The following is a 21,813-nucleotide window of genomic DNA, read 5'->3' as shown; positions in this document are numbered from 1 at the left end:
CATTTTCTAAATTTCAAATTTTGAACTTAATTATTTTCTTTTGTTTCTTTAGAGTAATTCTTTTTTCAGAGTCGAAGGATTAATTTAATTTTGCATGAGTTTTACAATGTAAATTATTTAGACACATATATTTTGCTTTTAAAATATTTAACATGAATATTTAAAAATTATTTTCTTAATTTTTATATGGTTGGTGAATTTAAATAATTTTAATTTCTTATAGTTCTAAACATATTTGTCCTTACTGTGTTTCCAAGAAGCACATACTTTATTAAGAAGGCTTCATTACCTGGTCACTTTTTGGAAATATTTGTACTTGAATTAAAAAAATGTTTGAGCAGGGAATGGTGATTTGTGGCTTCCATTTTCTAGCTATGGTGGGAAATATAAGCAGGGTTTGTGATTCGGGAGAGGCTTTGAAATGATGAGACCTTTATTATAAAAGTATCCAGAGTGAAATGATTAGAAATATAGCCATCTCTAGCGAGATATAGAGCATCTGGTTATCATATTCTAAATCTTGAGTTAAAATACCAGTAACATCAATCTTTTGTCAAAATAAAAGTATACATGTTTCAAAATGTTTATTATTTAAAACTTGTTTGCAAAGGTTCTCGTGTCTTCTATTTCTTAATTTTCAATTTAGTTGATCTATAAGAATCTAAGTATATTGCGAGTATTTTATTTCTAGTAAACTTTTAAATAGTATGAGCAATAATATGATTTCATATTAACATATTTTTACTATTTGTAATAATTACCTCTGTTTAATATGATAATATCAATATTCCAAATGTGTGTATGTTGTGTGTGTGTGTGTGTGTGTGTGTGTGTTAATGTGGGTTTTTGTGTGTGTGTGCTTTGGGTGTACTTTGTAATGTTTGGGCGATCACACCATTGCTTCACACATGCTATGGCAATGTTTTACCATTGGGCTATAGTGTTATAAATTATGACTTTTTAATTTTCATTTCCTGTTACTTCAAAATCATATATGATAAAATATGATCCATCTTCTATCCACGTTAGTAATTTTTATTGTTATTTTATTGTTATTTACAATATTTCTACTGGCTTTCCACTTCCAAACTTGTAGCGACCGTCTACTCGACCAGCGAGAAAAAACGACCACCACACCAGGAGTCTTCTCAGATCACGCTTTATTGGAGAGCCTTTTAGTTGTAGGAGAGCTTGAGCGCGAGAGAGCGTGCACCCGAAACATGGCCACTTATATAGGGAATTGGAACACGGGTCTTTCTATTGTTGGTCGCCTGCCTTTTACCATCACCAGGTGTCATGGGATTGGCTGGGGACTCTACCTGGCTCGCGCACGCGCACAGCCCAGGCGTCCCGCCAAGCACCGTCTGGGGTGGTTACCTCAAAGCTGCAAGGGAGTGGGCGGAGTCTCGCCTCAGCTCCCTACACAAACTCCTGTGTTTGTTATTGATAAAGGTTTATTTTCCTTCTTTTCTCTCTTCATTCTTTTTCCCTTTAGAGTTTACCTATCCTTTCTTTTATTTCTTTGGAAATTATCATCTTCCTATTACAATTTCTTTACATTGTAACAGGTTTACACAATGCTTTATTTTCTATTTTTCCCATGTTCTCTGATTCTCAGTCAAAACTATTAGGTGGATTAAAACGAAACTTGATTCAGGACACCTTATATTCCTGTTTCTCTTCTCTGAAGTCTTTCTGTTTTTTGAAACACAGTACCAATGACATACAGCTCCTATGTGGTCCAACATTCTATCCCTTCTCACTCTCTTCTGCCGTGCATCGTTATCTAAATCTTAACTCATTCCTAAATTAATTTTAGAAAACAAATATAGTCTTAGAGCAAACTAGCCTTGGAATAGATTTCTTAATTTTTTGAAAGTACAAAAGAATTGATAATCCTTTGCATTGGAAATAATTTTAAAATGTTTATCACTTATTATAATTCATATACCAAGCAAGAATAATTTTATATAATCATTACAAATATCATTTTATTACTACTGTAAACTAGAATTAAAGTCCAATTCCAATCTATTACCTAACTATCATTATTCTTAATTCCTAATCATCACCTAAATATCTTAAACAATCTAAATAGTCTTGTCTTTAACATAGACGTAAATATTCTATACTTTTACTTAACATTTTCCAGGGGAATGTATTCATGTTTCTAAGAAATGGTCACAGCAGTTAAAATTTGGTTTTGTGAAATTAATGTGATACATTTTGTTGTTGTTGTTGTTTGCAAGACTTTGGCATTGTCCCCAATGTTTTTATGCTCAAGGACAGCACTCCACAACTGGAAGCACAGAGCTAATTCCTGTTTTTAGTGATTAATTGGGGATAAGACTCTAACAAGTACTTTTCTCTCTGGGCTAGTTTTGAACACAATTCTACGATCTCAGCACCCAGAATAGCTCGAATAATAAGCGTGTCACTGGCACTTGGTTTGATGTATTTTTTAAATTTTAATTATGTTTTAAGATGTATCTTTCACTATAATGTACATCATTCTACACAGAAATTTAAATATATGTACATATTTCTGATGACAAATAATCTCTAAAAATCTATATCTTTCTGCACATAATGTATATATAGATATATATGTATATGTATTTCTGAAGACAGACTCCCTCTAAAATTTTTATGCTACTATTTTGACCTTTTGCATTTCAAAGATATACAGTCTTTATCTAAAAGTTCCTGAGAATAAAATAACTAATACTTGATTTGAAAGTAGAGTTTATTACTTTAAAGGAAATTTTAGATATACACATGATATTGTAGTAACATTTAGAGTATATCACTTGAAAAAAGTTCTGTTCAAACTCTTAAATATTTGTGTGTAGTGACAGAGAGAGAGGAAGTTAATTCATACTGGTTAGGAATTTGTAATGCTTCAAAAATCTATTCCATAATTTGTTAAAAGCACATAGTCAAGCTACCTGATATAGTTTAGTTTTTTTTAGTTTCTCTATTTGTTCAAAATTTTAATATGGATGCATGCACAGTGGTAACATTAAAATTATTAATCAAAAGACAAATAATAGCAACGTCATAGACACATACCAGGCTTTCAATAATTAGCACTTATAATGCTAATAATAATTTTGGTGAGGATGATGACCACAGTGTAGCCTGATGATGACTTATTTTTATTTCTGCATGAAAAAAATTGCGATTTTAAACCAACAAATTTAATTTGTCTCTTTTCTTATTTGTAAGGTAAGGTGGAAAAGGTAAGGACTCTTCACTTTTCTTTTCTCTTGCTCTAGAATTCAACAAATTCATTCTTCAATATTTCTGGTATACTATATCCATTTACAGATGAGAAATGTAATGCCAACAGTCAATGTAGTGAGTAATTAATGATACTAGAATTTGTGTCTGAGATATTCACTCTGTGTGCTTACATGGAGCAGTAATTTGGTGATGGAGAAGAACAATATGAAAAGTCTATGGGGAAAAAGCATACTATGTAAGCAGTTGTTTTAGGACAAAGTGACCAATGATGAGTATTTGAAACAGGCCAGTTTCAGTTGCATAAAAAGGAGTACATAGAAATTATATTAGTGACAGAAACAAAAAATCTTGATCATTCATCTTATCTAACAGACGGAAGTAAGAAGGGTAAGAAGAAATCTAAAGTGCTCCCACATCTCTGGCTGGCAACCATGTTAGTAATATTATTGGTGATAAGGATTACAGGTGGAAATGATGGATTTAGAGGAAAAAACTCTCTGATAGTTCTAAAATTTATGTTAAACAGATGCATAGATAAGTCTTTTTAGACATCATTAAAATATCCACGACGAAAAACAGGTTTAGAGAGGTAAACGAGGGAACAAATTGTCAGGAAGATACTGAAGGAAAAATGCTGTTTGGATTTGAAAACTTAAAGGACATAGAGGAGTTCAATACGAACAGTGTTTTGGTGAAAGTCATATTAATAAAATTTTGAGATATGAATGTGAAACCATAAAATTCTGGATCCATGAATTCAACAGATCCTGTTGATTTAAAATATTGAGAACAAATTCTTTTATCCTGACCTTAGAAGAAGTATACAGATATAACTGTCATGATCTTTACTTAGAGGAATTCTGTGAATATTTTTGAAGAGTTTGTTTAGCCAGGTGATTATAGATTGATCTACAGCACAGATAAGACTAATTTGTCTACAGTTTCAATGAGTGACCCATGTATCCATTCAGTTTGGGATTTTATTGAAATATCTTTAGATATGTTTGGATATTTTATCAGCCTATTCATTATAAATGTAGCACAAGTAATACTGATGTTACTGATGTTACTGAACAGTCCTTGAATTGATTCTTCTTTAGAATAGAAAATGCCTGATTGACACATCATAACTGATATATATTCTATTTAAATGTAGTTCTTGTTAGGGATATCTCCATGCTGAAATAACCCTGTCAATCAACATGCCACAAATTCTTATATGTAGGAAGTACTCTTATAAACTTTAAATGTTTATTGAATGGGAGAGTTCAGACATTACCCTCACCACTAGGATTAAATGCCTAAAAAGATAAGACATTTTTTAATGCCTTTCTTTCATTTTCTCATCCATATTTGCAATAGGGAAGGATTCTGATGTAACAATAATACAATGGTGACTTGTATTAACACAGCATCTAAGATCTTGTGTTAATTCGGATACTTACTAATAAGCTCCAGGTTTTGTGGATATTTATATTTCTCCTGGGTAAACTAATGAGCTCCAAGAAAATGTCCCTAAGGAGCCTTTCAATTCTAATATCACTGTTTGTCTCAAAATGCTTTAAATTCTATGCCCTCTAATGTGAGCATAAGGTTATAATGTGGAACTATTCTCCTCAGAGAGTGAGTACTACCCTATTGCTTAGCATGTACAAAGTACCTTCATACATAGACTGGGCATGTGCAAACAAGAAGTGGTAGTTGAACAATGTTCTTAGCAGTTTTCACAGATGAAATGGAAATAGAGCAACCATGAACTCAAAAGGAATGTGCAAAAAAAGACAAAGGCACAAAGTAGAATGTGCCAAGGAAATGCTGAAGTATAATTTCAAATAATCTGCTCATGTGTGAGGGTGTGTTCAAAGCACAACTTCAGAAAATGTAGTTGGATATCTTGGGAGAAAAAACTACTTTAAACTATTCTGGGATAATTGTATAATTAGAAGCTCCTTAGTCTACCTCTAATCAGCCACAACATCATCAACTTAGGTACTATTTTCCAAGTGCAAAGTGAGAAAAAGAGGGCTCATCACAGTTAGTGTTCAGGTTGAAATAATGGCAATCACATACCTTTTCTTATGTCTTCATTTATTTAGGAGCATTAGAGTAGGAAAAAGCCAAGTAAACATTTTGCATGTACCTAAATTAAGTGTGACGTATTATATTGGTCTCTTTTTAACTTGGAAGTTATAGATTATGTCTTTTATACTCTAATTTGGGACAATGATCTGCTGTCAGTTCTTTTCTTCTCTTCCCCTTCTTTTGCACTTCCACTTACATAATTATTATTTAAAGAGACATACCTGAGCTTGCATTTCTAAATTCTTCAAAATTATCTCAACTACTTCATACTTCTGGCAACCTCCTATGTCTTTCTCAAGGGAATATTTTATCACTACCATTTTTATCCTATATGATATTAGATATCTTCCTGCCTAATTCAGTGCAAGATATAGATAGACTAATTCAGATATCTCAACACCTGCCACCATAAAATCCTGACTTAGAAATCATGGTTTTAGAATGTCTGGGGAAGTGGCATCTGTCATTTTTGAATGACCCTAAGTGATACTTACATGCAATCATGTTTTAAACCAATATGCCACTCAGTTGATGAACGAATTGACAAAATGTGGTATACACACACACACACACACACACACACACACACACACACACACGCACGCGCGCGCACACACACATGCACACACACAAACACACACGGTGGAATTCTATGCTTCTAAGTCATAAGGAAATGGAAAGACTTGGAAATATCCTACTAAGTAAAATAAGCAAGACACAAAGAAATTCCATGGTTTCTCTCATTTGTAATAAGTAGGAAATGTCTAGGATAGTCCTAGCAGATGAGCCAAATGTCTCAATAGTTATGTATATATGACCATATAAGATAATGCTGAGCAAAATAAACTCCTAGATATGGAAACAGGTTTTTCTTTGAGGTTGTTGTTTTTGATGTACAATGTAATTTCTTTTTCTTTGTGTTTACCCCTATGGTTTATCCCCTACTATATTTGATTTTGGGATCCTGTGTATTGTATATACATATATCTTAATTTGGCAAGAGAAGAGGAACAACAAAATGGCAAGACAAAGGGCAAAAGACAAACCAGTGCAATAGCAATACTCACAAGACTTGTTGGAAATTTACATTACAACTTGTAAGGGGTATTAGGGTGAAGGAAAAGTATGAGAAAAATGAGGGAGGAGGTAAAAAGTTCAACATGCTATATATTTACTACCTTACAATTACTGCAACCACTTCTATATATCACCTTGACAATAAAATTAAATTAAAAAATAAGCTACATAAAATATAATTTCACTATATTGGTATAGTAAATATTCTATGTGGATTACCTTTTTAAAAAATGAACGCTATTTGTCTTCTAATTTGTATTAATTACCCCTTTCTTTATCAGATGGTCATCAACTTGAATGTTATCAAACTATACAAATTTTTCAGAATATATTTGCCATTATTTTGGAAAAAACACATTATTTTAGTATTGTCATACTAAAACAGAAAACAGTTCAATTCTATGGAAACTCCTAACTTTTAAAACTGACTAATTGTTAAGAGGACAGAATATATGTATTTTTCAACATTCCTGTAACTACTAACTACTCATTTTCAAATTCTGAACATGCCGAACCAGAGACATTCAAAAGAGTACCTGTTTACATTTTATTCTGCAATTGATGCAGTTTCCAGTGTGGGGGTACATATTTAAAAGTCAACAGAAAAAAATAGCCACATTCTGGTAGAAGATAAAACTATGAAGTATTTATAATAAATTCCTCAAGTGTAAACATACGTTCATCAGAGTAAGCTATTATTTCTATGACCATCAATCCTAAGTTTTTATGCTGTAAATTCATCCTAGCCCAACAGTTTCCAACTTGTAAGGTAGACCTTGAAATTCCCTAAATTCACATCAGGACTAGCTTATCATTATTGTGAAAAAATACTAAACTTCTGCTAATGTGATGCTCTTCCTATTGGGGAAAGAACATTACACTAAACTTTGCTGCATCATTTTCCCCCCAGTGGTATTCTTGAGATCAAAACACTTGCAAATATTATTTATAGCTATATTTTTATCTATCACAGATATTCAGGAGATCTGAATACCTGAATATGAAGATCTGAAGCTTATGGTTCAAAGCCCACACAGGCAGGAAGGTTCCTTAGATTCTTATCTCCAATAAACTGCTCACGAAAAGCCAGACACAAGTGGCACTGTTGTTCAATTGAAGAGCAGTAGCCTTGAGGAAAAACAGGCTCAGGGACAGTACCCAAGCCCAGAATTTAAACCCAAGGATAAAGCAAACAACAAAACCAAAATAAAAACAAACCCCAAACCTAGCATTTTTCTCATCATATACAGAGGTATGTAATTAAGGAAATTTCTTCCTGTGTTATATATAGGTAGAAGAAAAAGGATGTCACACAATTACTCTATACATACCATGGTGCACCAAAGTCTCAAAAAATTCCTCTTTTTCTAAATTTATAAATTAATGTCATAAATTTGTTGGCAACTTTTTCTAGATTATTCACATTATCATGTTACACAGGAACTGTTGCAATTATCTATTAACTAAGTTCTAATTATACCTCACTTGACAGAATATTTTAGGCAAATAGAATGCCAGAATCATTTGTGAATTTGTGAATTAAATCTTCTATTCTATAGAATATGAAATACAATATGAAATAGAATATGAAATTACAAAAAATACAAACAAAAATATTTATTTTAAATCTAAATTCTAATTTGGACAGGTCTACAAAGTCCTACATTAGATGAACTTCGCTATTTCCCCAGGCTTAAGCTTTTTTTTTTTTAATTTAATTTAATTTAATTTAATTTTATTTGAGAACATACTGTACAGAGGGTTTACAATTACATGGGCAGGATAATGCATATATTTCTTACCAAGCATTGCAGCCTCCTCCTTTGTTTACCCTTCACCTCCCTTCCCAGCCTCCCCCCTCCCCCCCACCCAATCATACCCCCCTCCCCCCCACACACCGACATTTTAAAGCTGGTTTTGACATGACATTTTGTACTTCTCATTGTTGCAACAGGTCCACCTGAATCCTTAAACGACTTGTTTGTCCCCATCTCCTCCACATATTATCCTGACCCCAGGCTTAAGCTTTTGTAATCCTTCACCATTTCTTTGGAATCCAACAGAATGATGCTTACTTTTTCAATTTTTTGGTTGGGAATCTTGAGCTCTTTAGCATCTAGGAATGTTCTGTAATGATGACAGCATTTAAAACACAACTGAGGATTACATATGAGTTGCATTTCAATAGGAAACTTGACTTCTTAAAACATAATGACAAAATTAGCCAAAACTTGCAACTGTATATTCCTTTCTTGTTTTTTTTATTCCTTTCTGGTTTTGTTTTATTGAGACAAAATTATATTACCTAGTCCAGGGAAGGTACCACTATGTAATTCCACTCTCTAATCTCCTGTCTTAGTCTGAGTGCTAGAATTCCAGGCTTGTATCTCATTGTCCTACCATACTTTGTTGGTTTATTTAATCTTGATATAGACTAGCATTTCTGAACTTCTCCGATAATATTTTTCAAAAGACTGATGGCTCAGAATGTTTATGTACTATTTTCTAACATTTGACACAGGATATGAACGTTTTCAGATGCACCTGCAGGGGTCTCTGATTCATTCCTCCATGGATCCAACCCCTTCAATAACGATTACTTGACTTTCTTACTATCTCTGTTCCCTAACTATGTAATATTCTCAAGCGTTTTGGGGGGAAATTTCACTTGAGGACTTTCTAAAATTAAAAAATTATCACTTGATTCTAGTCTTGGGACATATTTTTTTATTATTTTCTAACATTTCTGCACATTCTGACAGTTGTTTTATATGTGTGTTTGCACATATAAGTGCCTTTGTGTATATGTGCATGTTTGTGGGTATATATATATATATATATATATATATATATATATATATTATATATATATATATATAATATATATATGATAACCTCAAGCTCTTATTCAGCAATCTTGCTTATAACTAGCATTCCATCACATGAGCCATTCTTCCAGTGCAGCTTTTGGCTGGTAATTATAAATAGTGTCTCAAAGACTGTTCTCCCAGGCTGGATGCAAGCTGAACTTCCCAGACTCCTTTACATTCTTAGTTTCTATTTTTCCAGGAGTACCAACTTTTAACTAGAAACATTTTTGTGAGTGCAAAAGCTGTAGCCCAGATTTTTAACTCGAGTTCATATAAAGATAGAGAAACATACACATTACATATACTGAGTGTACACTGTTAGAAATGTGATGTTAAGAGGGATGCTGGTGGCTCATGCGTATAATGCTAGCTACTCACGAGGCTGAGATCTGAGGATTGCAGTTCAAATCCAGCATGCGTAGGAAAGTTTCTGAGGCCCTTATCTCCAATTAACCAGCAGAAAACTGGAAGTAGCACTGTGTCTCAAGAGGTAGAACGCTAGCTTTGGACTGAAGAGTGGAGGCCCAGACTTCAAGCCCACAACCATCCAAAAAAAAAAAAAAGAAAGAAAGAAAAATGGAAAAGAAATGTGATCTTAGCCACCAGTTCATTGCTAATATAATTCCTGTTTTCTCAACATAGCCTTTTTTTTCCAATTAAGTCCATGCTCTTATATCTGACTTACTTGGAACCAGAATTATTCTTCCATTCTACATTTTACAAATTTGCATGATTAGCTACCATGATTTAGAGTTAGTAGATGAAAGAGAGTGGCCTTATCCTTCATGTTTCATTAATAGTAATGCTTTCTCTATATCACTCCCATAGATCTAAATACTGGTTTTGGCTTTATTGTTTCAAAGTTGTGTTTTGCAGAGTCTTCTATAGTGTATTGGACCATTATATTTAAACACAGAACTTCTTTTTCTCCTATTATTCTCATTGTATCTCCTACTGTTAACTTACGTACACTAGGGAACTAATGAACAACACACACACTTACTAAAAAATGTTTCTGAGAATCTTCTTCCCACTTAAAATTGGTCTTAATTTACAGAGCATAGGAAATTTCAACTTAATGTACTCCAGGATAATTTCTTTCATGTTTTTTTTATTTTGAAAATGATGTACAGAGGGGTTAGAGTTACATAAGTAAGTTAATAAGTGCATTATCTAATGAGCATTGTTACATCCTCTTTGTTTTTCCCCGTCATCTTTTTTTCTCTCCACCATCCAAACTCCCCCCTCCCATCCCCAAGTTTTAAAGTTCGTTTTCAACATAGTGTCTTGTTCATCTTGTTGTTACAATGGGTCATACTGTTTCCTTGTTTCAGCGTTTTATTTCCCTTCCCCTCCCCACATTAGAAAAATGTATATGTAAGGTGCAGGTTAACGACATCAAATACAGTGAAAACAGGGGTTACACCATGGAGGAAGAAAATAGAAGAGAAACAAAAAATCACATAGTACATTTAGTACATTAAAAACAATAACAAAAAAAAACAAGTTGTGTTCCTATCTTGAGGTTCATTTTACTTAACATCATCTTATATGTCCATATGTACATGGATAATGTTTTATAAACCATGATAATTCCATATTTTCTCGTTACTAAGTTGTCTCTGAAACACGTGTTACCTTATGTCCAAAGATGTACTTGTGCTATTTCAATGAAGCCAGAAAACATTCATTTTATCGGGAGTAGCACCATAGATTGTTCCTGGAAGTAAGTGGAAGGAACTGTTATGGGAAGTGGATACTGATTCTAAGAGAGGAATTGAACATAGGGAAATGACCAAGTTCAAGTTAATTTGTGCTGTCCTTTTTACTGTACAAGAAAATAATCCAAGGCTTGAAGGAAAATCTGTCCCTGACTTGTTCCAGTGTCTTCTTTACTCATATAAAACTTTTCTGTAAACTTCTAAAATTGAGAGTATTACAAAAGGAAACAATCTGCCATTTGAAGGCCAGCATAGAAAAAGAAAATAACTTTGTTTTAAAGTATTCTACTTCAAAGAAACAAAGACATGAGGTTTTAAAATGTCTTATGCATGGTATTTAACTCCTGAGATGATTCTCTTGTTGCAAAAGTCAGTTATCCATTCCTTTAATCTGGTCCTGAGTTCACCATAGCAATGAGGATTCCAAAAAGCAGGTTCCAGTGAATATGATAAGCAAAAGGAGCCTCTTCTCAAACCAGTACTGTAAGGATGGTCCCAAAGAAATATGTGGGTTTTTTGTTTGCTTCTTCATTTGTTTAGTTTTTTCTGGATGTGGGGCTGGAACTCAGAGGCTGGACCCTGTCCCTGAACAGTTGTCTTTCTTGTCTACCTGCCCTCAAATCTAGTACACTACTGCTTGAGCTAAAACCCCACATCTGGCTTTTTTGGTGTTTAATTAGAGATAACAATGTGACAGACTCCCCTGCCTGGGTTGGCTTTGAACTGAGAAAACCAAGTGACATCAACTGTATGGACTTCTCTTTTGAAACAAGAAGTATTAGAAGTTTTTTATAAAGCTAATATTTGGTAATTTTTAAAATAAGAGAATATATCCATCAAAGAAGCCATAACTTAAATAACTCAACTAAAGTAGGTGCACTGAATCATTTTGGAATTATTTTTTATGCATAGGAAGATTAATATTGACTTCGTAGTTCCTTTTGGGGAAACTGAAAGTCATATTTGCACTTGTTTTGTTTGTCGTGGGGCTTGAATTCTGCTCCTGGGCACTGTCCCTCAGCTCTTCAGCTCAAGTTGAGCACTCTACCACTGTAGCTACAGAACCACTTCCGGGTTTCTGGTGGTTAATTGAAGAGAAAAGTTTCATGGACTTTCTTGACCAGTCTGGCTTTGAACCACAATCCTCTGGTCTCAACCTCCAGAGTAGCTAGGATTACTGGCGTGAGCCACCAGCACCTGGCTCATGTTTGAATTTATTGCATTTAATGACACTATGTATGCAAAGAATGGAAATTTGAATCAAATGATGACCTTGCAGCTTTTCAGAAAAATTGAGGTAGGAATAACTATGTCCTCATTTTTCTATGTTGTTATACTAATGACTCATGAACTATGGGACTCTTACATTAGCATCCTCTGCCATCTGTGTAGGTGTTATTTAATATTAGGAATTGTTCATAGAGAAATAGAGAAAGACAGATTTTTAGAAAGCAAAGGATATCAAGAATGAAAGAACAACATAAAAGGAGATACAACTTATCACACAGAGATTAAGAACTAGCCAAAGTGATTTAGAATGCTAAAGGCAATGTGGAATGAGCCTAGTTGATAACTAGTTCTTCAATAACCCAAAATAGTTCCCTAGAACAGTTTCTGGTATAATTTAGTTATTATTATCATTTATTTCTTCGAGCTGGGGTTATTCCTTCACTTCTGTTAAAACTATTAATTAGCCTCTGCCTTTTTGGTGCCATAACTGACCAAAAAAGATTTCCAAATCTCAATTAGACTACCCTTCTCATTGTGATTAGAAGTGACAACTCAAAAGCATGGAATCTTTGAATTTCCAGGATTAATCTTCACCTGATATCTAAGCACATTCCTGGCACTAATTGCTGTGACCTGTTAACAAAAGGGTTTTTTTTTTTTAAACACAGTATCCTAATATAGGTTTAAAAAAAACATGAATTAAGGACTACTGTTAGGTAATAGTTGGAAGGAGCAATTATATATTCCAAGTATGGATTCTCTATTTGGCATTTACTAGCTAAGTGACATTTTTGCCAGTCCTGGGGCTTGAACTCAGGGCCAAGGAAATGTTCCTGAGCTTTTCGGTGTTTTTTTTTGTTTTTTGTTTTTTTGTTTTTTTGTTTTTTGCTCAAGGCTAGCACTCTACCACTTGAGGCACAGCACCACTTCCAGTGTTTCTTTTTCTGTTCATGTGGTACTGAGGAATTGAGCCTAGGGTTTCATGCATGCTAAGCAATCACTGTACCATGAAGCCAAATTCTCAGAACCCTATATGACTTTCTTAAGTTGGCATTACTTTTTTTTTCCATTACTTTGTATTATAATTTGGGCCAAGTGGTAGAAAAGGAAGTGGAAAACAATACTAAGTCCAGTAAGGTTTACATTCCTATCACATCACTAAGGAAGTACAGTGTTGACCTGCAGGACTCATAGGGCTTGTTGCATGTGACATTATTATTGAAAACACTATTAACAGCTCAGACATCCAAAATATTCTGCTTCCACTTTCATGGTCAAGAGCCATATCTAAGCCTTTTTGTTGATTGGGTGTGTTTCCTAGGAAGGAAGAAGAAGGATGTGGAATATGATGGTTGAAAAATGTGTATATTTGTTCCCTGTCCAAATTTTTTGCAATTTAAAAAAATGCTACTGATGAACTCCCACCTACATCTAATTGGATATGCTGTCTGCACTGGCCCTAAGCCGTGTTGGCTTAGGTTGAAGACACCTTATATGTATATTCCCTGTGTAGGATATCTTTCTCTCACCATTATCTATAGATAGGTATTCTAGGCAAGGCCGGTGTGTGTGTGTGTGTGTGTGTGTGTGTGTGTGTGTGTGTACACCAGAGCCCAGACTCTGGTTCCACAGGCCTGTATAATCCGGCGTGTCTTTCTCCCACTTGGCAGGCACTCTTCTGCTCGAGACCTGCGGCTCCGAGTCCAGCTCCTTCCCGAGTCCCTGGTCTCTGCAAGGGGGTCTGAACGTGGATCTTCACATACTGACCGTGATTCTACACAAAGCCTCAGAGCCACCTTCTACCTTGGAACCTACAGAGACCAATGGAAAATGGAAGTCTGGGTGACTTCTTAGAAGGTATCTGACTCAACCTCCTTCCCCCTCTTTCTCCCCCGATCTGTGTACTGGAAGTGTCCCTCTGGATGAGACCCCCATCCCTGGGCTGTATGGGGCCAGAGCTGCCGATTAGCTGAGCAGGTGGAGCCACATCTCCTTAATTTCGACCATATGCAGCCCCTCTTCACCCCAGCACTCTCCTGTCAAATCCTCCACACCCTTTCCAATTTTACATAATTTTCATGGTCTAATGTCTTTATTTTTGCTTCTTAAATCTTCCTGCTCTTAGAAACCCCTCCTACCCACCCTCCCAACAGAAATAGCTTTTAGAAGCCCTGCCCACCACACGTGCCAAAGTTCCCCCCCACACACAAACAGATCAGATCTGCACCAGAATGCTCCCAGAAGCCCAAGTTGCTGAGTAGGTCCTGCACCACCCCAAAGGGGGCCATCTTCCCTCCTCGTCCCTCCTACCTTGTTCTATCCCTGGCCACTCATGACCACCAAGATCTCTCAGGCTTCTTCACTTCCTGAGTGCGGGTCTCTCCATCTGTTGGGAATAGATTTTAGGAGAACCCCCCCCCCACATACACAGAGTACCAGATGCCGCATCTGAACCGACCACCCACTCTCCCCCTCCCCCCTGCCAGCCCTTCACTGCTCCACCCACTGCTGAGCCAGAGGCTGCTCCCTGTACACCGTGCATCCTCCATTGCTCCTTCCTGGACTTGATTCTGCACTGTGCTTTCCCTCTCCACCTTCCCCTTGCAGGAAGGACCTCTCCATGTCTGGATAAGGTTTGTGGGACATGCCCCTGCCCCCTGTCCCACCTAGGGAGCCAAAGGCGCAATACCACCCCTCCCCCCACTCCAGGGAGACAACTCACTGGGAGAGATGGGCTCCCTGGTGGGACAGGAGTAGGCCCAAGCACCTGGCTCATGTTTCCCCCTCTTCCTTCCTGGACTATTTCTGCTGTGGGCTCTGCAGGTGCTCACTGCCTCCTCCAACCCCTTTCCTCTGGAGATGCCTTTTGTCACCCCACCTGGAGAGGTCACCAGCTGATTCCCCACCCCCTCACCCCACTCCCATCCCCAGCTCCTTCTTGGATCCCTCTTGGCTGTCCAGCCCTATGCAACCAAGTCTGATCTGTGTGGGAAATCCAGAAGCTGGCCTGCATTCCTGTGGGAAGCTCTCTCCTTCACTGCTCCCGGATGTGTCTTGAGTTCCCTCCCCCATGCTCACCCATTTCCCTGGGAAATGACCTCTCAATGCCACAGCCACACACAGAGCCAAGGCTCTCTGTTGGCAACTGGGCCATGTCAGCCACAGTGGATCTGAATTAGAGAGGCCTCAGGAACCAGAGGGGACCCACAGGTTGAGGGCAGCCTTTCCTATCTCCTACATTCCCTCATCCCAGGATATTAGTCTGGGAGGAGGTGCTGGTGCCCCGTGGCCCCACTGGTATGGTCGGATGTGTTGTAGCAAAGCCCAAGGGAGGCCTAGCCCCCCTCCCCCCTGCAGGCATATGGCAGCAGCCCCGAATTCTCCCCCTTCCTACTTTCTCCCTTCCCTGAAGGCCAACTTCAAGATTTCCCAGATGGAGGCCCACCCCTTCTCCCCTACTGGTCTCTGAGGGCTCCGCCTACTAAGTCCACCCACACTGCTGGGTTGGCCTGCTCCCCATTTGCTGCCCCTCCCTGGCAGTCCGGGTTGGTTCTCATTGAGGAAGCCCAGAAATCCTGCCTTCCTCTTCCCCGCTTGGCTGGCCCTTTCCCACTGACTGTTCCTGCCTCTCCTGCCCCGCCAGTCCCTCTCCTGCTTCTCCTAACCATAGGGGCCTAGGGGCCCAGCAGGCACAACACCGAGACCCCATCTGCATCTGCTCCATCCTTGCTCCTCCATTTCCCCCATCAGCCCTACCTCCTCCATTCCTGGCCTGCCCCTGTCCTAAGTTTCATGCCCCTTCCACTTATCCCACCCCTCCTTGGCAGCCTGGCCCTCTCAGAATGGCAAAGGCTCCATGGGCCATTAAGAGTCAGTTCCCAGTTTTGGAGCTTGCTCCAACCTCATCCCTTCCAGGCCAGGGCCATTCTCTCTCTGCTTTCCAGGAAATGACTTCTGGAGCTGTCCTGATCCCATGGGCTGATGCGGGGCAGAGGAAGAGTTGCTGGGGCCTCAGCCTGAGGGTCTTGCCTGGGGTACCGGGGCTGCAAAAGGCCTACTGGGAACAAGGCACTGGGATCCAAGCAGCAGCAGGAAAAATGGGGTGGGACCAGGCTCAGGAAACAGATGCCAGCAAGCCTGGAAGGGCAGGGCCTTGTCGCGAGTCTGTCCCTGTGATGCAGGTGGGAGCAGAAGGAAGTGGGTGGGCCCAGTCAGGCCCCTGCATCTGTTCTTCCCTGAATCCAGGGGATGGAGGGAGACCTAAAGGGCGAGTCCTGCTCAAGGTGCAGGTACTGATGTGCAAACCAATGGGATGGGGCCCTAATTCGGGTGCCTCCCAAGGTGCTCCTGCTAGAGAGCCCCATGGCAGAAACCGCCCCAAGCACCCCACTGGCAGGTGAGCTATGGGGCTAAGCCCTGGGGCTGGTCTTGCCAAAGAATGTGGATGCCAACTATATTTTAGATATGAGACCCTTGTCCGTTGTATGGCTAGTGAAGATTTTCTCCCAATCTGTGGGCTTTCTATTGATCTTGCTAGCTATGTCCTTTGCCATGCAGAAGCTCTGCAACTTCATGCAATCCCATTTCTCCAACCTTTCTTTGATTTGTTGTGTTTCTGGGTCTCTATTAAGAAAATTTCAGCCTGAGCCAAGGAGGCCTAGGGTTTCTCCTATTCCATCCTGTAATGTTTTCAGAGTGTCTGCTTTGACTCCGAGATCTTTGATCCATTTGGAGTTGATTCTGGTGCAGGGTGATATATAAATATCTAGTTTTAGTTTTCTACAAGTAGTTAACCAATTTTGCCAGCACCATTTACTGAAGAGGCTGTCTTTCTTCCATTCTATTATTTTCGCTCCCTTATCGAAGATTAGTTGGCTATAGGTCTGTAGGTTCATTTCTGGGTTTTCAATTCTATTCCATTGGTCCTGAGGTCTGTTCTTATGCCAGTACCAAGCTGTTTTGATTACTATGGCTTTATAGTAGAGTTTGAAATTTAGTATTGATATTCCACCAGCAGTGTTCTTTACACACACACACATACACACACACACACACACACACACAAACACACACAGAGGAAGGTAGTAATGATGAGCTGAGCTAGAACTGGGGGCAGTCCTGTGGCATAGACATAGTAAACTCTCAAGGCGGTTCAAGTAGTTTCTCCCTAAGTCCTTCATGGGCTGAGGGTTCTGGGCCATGGCAGTTAGTACCATGGAACCTGCCCCTTCATCCGTGTATGGGGCCACAGGACCCAGGGAAGGACACTATGGATGCTCCTTTGTAGTCGGCCCACAATTGCAGACCTTCATATACCCCCACGCACTGGTGAGGAAAACAGGGCTCTGAGCCCTGGGACTCCAGAGATAGCAACTGCTACAAGCAGCAGCCAGCAGGCTTTAGATTCCTGAGCCTACAAGTCTATCATGAGCCCAACTCAACACCTGCTCAAGGTGTGCCTGATGATTAACACTGTTGTGATACTTGTATGAGTGGGTGTTACCTGCTGTGCCATTTTGCAGCCATTGCCCCTCCTGGCCCAGAACTATGATCTGAGACGTCGATTGCCTGGTCAGATGCACACTGCACCCATGACAGATGCCATTCTGATGACCCGACCAATGACCTCCATACCCCAGGGCTGGATTCTTCTCTGATACCGTGGCCTGCTCTATAGGAACAGGCCTCAAAAGAGGCTGCACTCAAGACTTGTAGAAGACCAAGACATTGGGAGATCCTCAGGGGCCCACTGGAAAATACTCTGCCTAGAGTCACAGAGTGAGGTCCAAGAAGGCCAGGTGTTGTTCATGGGGCTTGAACTCTGGGCTTGGATGCTGTCCCCTAGCTCTTCAGCTTGCCACTTGTGTCACAGGGCCAATTCCAGTATTCAGGAGGTTCCTTTTAGATCAGAGTCTCCTGGAATTCCTGCCTGGGGTTGGTTTTGAACCGTAATCCTCATATCTCAGCTTCCTGAGGAGCTAGGAGGAGAGGTGTGAGTCACTGGCACCTGGCTGATCTGACCTTTCAGTAGCTCCTGAAAGCTTTTCTTTATTTTTTTAGGTGCCAATGCTGGGGCTTGAACTCAGGGTCTGGACTCTGGTCTCTTAACTTTTTCCCTCAAGTCTGGCACTCTACCACTTGAGCCGCAGCTCCATTTCTGGCTTTTGTAGTTAATCTGCAAGAACAGTCTCACTAACTTTTCTCACCTGAGCTGGCTTGACTCATGATCTCTGATCTCAGTCTTCTGAGTAGCTAGGATTTACAGGGGTTGAGCCACTTCTGGCATTGTGCTAGAAGCTTTTCTTAAGCAAGCATTCTTCCCTGTGTTTGCCTTGAATCCTCCATGCAAAGGAGGCCTGAGGGTCAGGAGGTGTGAAAAATAGGCTTCCAGCCACAGGAAATGGCTGGAGTCCATGGTGAAAAGCCAAGCTAATCTTCCCCCTGGGCCCCATTCTGGGAACCCACCATTTGCCCTACCTGTGTCTCAACAAACCTTGATCCAGCCTTGAATGTTCTGCCAGAATGTCTGAAGCCACAGAACCTTCATTCCACCTACACCACTTGCTCCATATGACACATAAGGACCTTTGCCCATGATGGACCTTCTGCCTGAGGCTCTCTGTCCGGTTCCATACATTAGAACTCCTGTGGAATTTTGGCACTGGTTATATCACCTCCTGGAGCAAATTTTTCCTTCCCTTCTCTCTTTTTTTTATTATTGAGTTGCTATAGACAAAACTTTGTGCAGGGTGACTGGCAAATGCTCTATCTTTGTGTGTTGTGTGTGCATGTGCATGTGCATGTGTGCACCCGCGTGAGCATGCCCGCGTGTGTGTGTGTGTGTGTGTGTGTGTGTGTGTGTGTGTGTGTGTGTGTGTGTGTGTGTGTGTGTGCCAGTCCTAATGTTTGAATTTATGGTCTGGACGTTGTCCTAACCCTGAGCTTTTGTGCTCAAGGCTAGCACTCTTCTACTAGAATCACTGCTCTACTTCTCACTTTTTGGGTGTTTAATTGAAGAAAAATGTCTCATATAGACTTTTTGTTAGTAATTGGGATCCTCAGATTTCAGCCTCCTGAGTAACTAAGATTACAGGGGTGAGCCAGCAGCACCTGCCTTCTACCTTACCTCTTACCTATAACCTTGGCCCTCCTCTGTGTCCCAGAAGAATATGTCTCACCAGACTCACTTTTTTTTTCTTTTTGCCAGTCTTGGGGCTTGAATTCAGGGTCTGGGTATGTTCCTGAGCTTCTTTTGCTCAAGGCTAGCACTCTCTCACTTAAGCCACAGTGCCACTTTTGGCTTTTTCTGTTTCTGTGGTACTAAAGAATGAAACTCAGGGCTTCGTTTGTGCTATGTAAGCACTCTATCACTAAGCCACATTTGCAGCCCACTTCTAATGGGAATTATGAGAGTGGGATTTATTGAATTACCCCTTTTGGCGTAGAAATAGCTGATTATTTCATGTCTATGCCAAGATTTGGGACTAGCTTTTGACTTGGCAATGAAGAATGATAGATGAGTGATAGCCACCAGGCCCCAGAGGTCTAGGCTCACATCCTACACAGGGATAGAGACGATGAGAGAGAACCTTGGACAACTCCTCCAACCTAGGGACTGTGGACTCTCTGGAAGCAGTGGCTGGCTGAAAAGTGTCCCAATGGGATGCCTCAGACAGAACATTATGCACCCGTTGCACACACCAGCCCAGGCAAAGCCTTCAGGTCTTCAGTTATTAAATGGCAGAGGGTGCTTTGTTCAAGCTGCTGGCTCACACTTAGTACTCTATGAGGGCTTGTCCCAGTTTGACCAGGTTGGGGTGGCTGGGGACCGGGCAACCTGCTGAATGCCCATCATCCATACAGAGATCCATGTAGTTATTGCCTCCTTTTTGGGGGAGGGCAGGTACTCTATTGCACTATGATCCTAGGCCCTGCTCTTGAGCTCCTTTTGCTCAAGGGTAGCGCTCTGCCATTGAGTCACAGCCCCATTCATGTTTATTTTTCTGGTAATCTCTTGGAAAGAAGAGTGTCCTAGACTTTCCCATCCCATCTGAATTTAAATTGGCATTTTCTACATCACAGCCTCCTGAGGAGCTAGGGTTATAGGCAGGAACCAATGGCACCTTACTTTATTTTCTTCTTGTTATTTTTTTCAATTTTAACAGTCTGAAATTTTCACCGTGTCATTCCAATGGTTTGCATTCGAAGTAAACTACCGAGGTCTGGAGTTCAAATGCTAGGACTACCACCCACAAATGGAGGGAGATCCTGAAAAACTCATTTCTGTTCATGTGGATGCTAACGGAATGTTATAAAAATGATAAATGTGCCATTGATTCATGATTCTATTTTAGAATGCCACTCAAAAAATATTGGATTTATGTCTTCCATTCTAGCACCATGGTATGATTAAGGGTATTGAATGATTTTTAATTAATACTTTTATAAGTATTCAACAGTAATATTTCATTAAATGGAGGCATAATTTAATAATTAATAATTGGTAATAATATATATAATTTAATTACCTCACAGTCCCTCTCTTTGTATATATATATATATGTATATCAATCTACATATGTCTCTATATCTATCTATCTATCTATCTATCTATCTATCTATCTATCTATCTATCTATCTATCTATCTATCTATCTATTTATCTGTCTATCTATCTAAATATCAAGCACTCCTGTGGCTTGATCACAGGTCCTCAGAACTTCCTGGCAGCTCAGTTTGCCAGAGGCTGGTCTGCTAAGACTGTGACCCCATTTATGGACTGGGCATTCTAGGTTGTGAGCTGAAATCCCAGCATGGCCAAAAATTTATTCATGGAATAAGAAGCCAATATTAGCACATTGTTTTCCTTTTCTGTGAAAGTCCATGGTCTCAGTATGATGTATAATCCATATCTACATATATCCTATGTGATATGATGTAATAAAAGAAATGTTATATATGTAATAATGCTAAATAAATAAGGGTAATAAATGTCATATTTCTGCAAAATTTTGATCAATCAACTTCAACAATTCATCCAAAAAATCATATACCACGATCAAACAAGATTCATTTCAGAGATGCACAGCTGGTTCAATATATGCAAATCAATTAATATAATTCATCACATCAACAGGAGCAAGGATAAGAACCACATGGTTATCTCAATAGATGCACAAAAAGCAATTGCCAAGATCTAACACCGCTTTATGATGAAGGTGTTGGAAAAATTAGGAAACCATGGAACATTCCTCAATACAATAAAGGCAATATATGACAAACCTACAGCCAGCATTATTCTTAATGGTGAAAAATTAATGCCATTTCCTCTTAACTCAGGAACGAGACAAAGAGGTCCACTCTCTCCACTTCTTTTGAATCTAGTATTAGAATACCTAGCTACAGGAATAAGACAAGATGTAAACATAAATGGGATCCAAATAGGGAAAGAAGAAGTAAAACTCTCCCGCTTTGCACATGACATGATCTTGTATTTAAAGAATCCCACAGACTCCACTCCCAAATTACTCAAGCTGATTCAAAACTTTGGCAAAGTAACAAGATATAAAATTAACCCTCAAAAATCAT

The 21,813-nt window shown here is 39.1% G+C and overlaps 1 pseudogene; it reads left to right on the top strand.

Annotated features, from left to right (window-relative positions):
* The window catches only part of LOC138813055 (tubulin beta-2 chain-like), a 174,468-nt pseudogene that overhangs the window by 64,058 nt on the left and 88,597 nt on the right, over positions 1-21,813 (top strand).

Source organism: Dipodomys merriami, unplaced genomic scaffold, assembly GCF_024711535.1.
Source record: "Dipodomys merriami isolate MVZ:Mamm:240054 unplaced genomic scaffold, mDipMer1.0.p SCAF_58, whole genome shotgun sequence".
Classification (NCBI taxonomy): Eukaryota; Metazoa; Chordata; class Mammalia; order Rodentia; family Heteromyidae; genus Dipodomys; species Dipodomys merriami.
The sequence above is the reverse complement of the archived record's forward strand: the minus strand, read 5'-3'. Positions and strand labels throughout refer to the sequence as shown.